Source organism: Oryx dammah, unplaced genomic scaffold (genome assembly GCF_014754425.2).
Source record: "Oryx dammah isolate SB20612 unplaced genomic scaffold, SCBI_Odam_1.1 HiC_scaffold_4, whole genome shotgun sequence".
NCBI classification, from domain to species: domain Eukaryota; kingdom Metazoa; phylum Chordata; class Mammalia; order Artiodactyla; family Bovidae; genus Oryx; species Oryx dammah.
In genome coordinates, this window is record NW_024070188.1 from 32,404,874 (window position 1) to 32,406,376 (window position 1,503).

Sequence of the window (1,503 nt, forward strand, 5' to 3'; positions counted from 1 at the left end):
GTGTGCCTTGCGGTCCAAGCGACTCACGACTCTTTGTTTTGTTTTTGCTTGAGGATGACTTGAGGGGTTAGACAAAGTCTCACCTGCTGTCTTTCTCTCCAGAGTTCCCCCGTTCTTGGACTGCCCTTCACAAACGCTGTATCGTCTGTGTGAAGTTGAATAGTATCATCACGATAATGACTTGCACCATTGCAGTCTGTCTTTCTGGTGTATCATTTAAAGTTTTCTCGAAAGTTGTTTTCAAAACAGTCAGCTTGCTGACAAATCCCTTTCAGACCTTTCCAGAATGGTGGAGACTGTGGTTTTCCTTTGGAGGGGACAGAACTGTAGAATTTTAGAGCAGGTAGGTAAATTTCACCAGGATCACCTGGAGGCCCCTATTAAAAACCAGCTCGGGCACAGATGTGGCGGTCTGCCTGACCTAAAAGTCTTGCAAGTTCCGGCCTCTTATTGGAGCCTTTTGATGCTGCCCCTGGTTCTGCCCCAAGACCTCAAAGCCCTTGATGACCAGTATGTGAAGGACGCCTGGAGAAGGAAATGGCAACCCATTCCAGTATACTTGTCTGGAGAATGCCAGAGGCGGAGAAGCCTGGCAGGCTACAGTCCATGGGGTCACAGAGTTGGACACGACCAAGTGACTAAACACACACACACAATGGGGCTATCCCAGTGGCTCAGTGGTTTAAAAAACCTGCCTGCCATGCAGGAACCTCAAGAGACTCTGGTTGGATCCCTGGGTCTGGAAGTTCCCTTGGAGGAGGGAATGGCAACCCATTCTAGTATTCTTGCCTGGAAAATACCACGGACAGAGGAGTCTGGTGGTCTACAGTCCATGGGGTCACAAAGAGTCAGACATGACTGAAACAACTTAGCACACACACGTGAAGGACAAATTTAGGAAACATAGGACCATTGGTTATGAGGAGGCCAAGGGATTCTTGCAGCAGTGCTATAACAACAAGCTAATGAAAGCAGACAAAATGCAACTCTAAAGTTGTTTGGAATCTCCCTACCAGAAGAAAAACTTAATGCTGTTTGTGGTGAACAGATTGGCAAACTGTAGGAGCTGATGCAAGAAGCCACTAAACCCAATGGGCAATTTAGTACTAGTGAGTCTAGGAAAACAACATTTCAGTCTATACAATAAAGTTTAACAAAGGGGAGGGGGTAACAACTCACCGGATCCCATCCCAGAATTTGATTCGATATAGCCGGGGTAGAGACCGAATGCGGCAGTTCTGAGTTCCCAGATAATGTTTATGCTGCTATTAAGGGGACCATTCTTTGAAGTCCCCTTAACTAGTCCAGCCCCCTTATTAGCAGATGAGAAGGGTGTGGCTGAGAAAACCGAACCCAAGAAAAACTAGAACCCAAGTATCCTTGTCCATAGTCCGATGGCTTTCAGTTAAAAAAAGCAACTTTTTTTTTTTTTGCTCTAGATCAATAGTTCCCAAACTTTTAATGAGTCAGTTAGGGAATCAGTTAAAATTTGGCTCCAGTAAC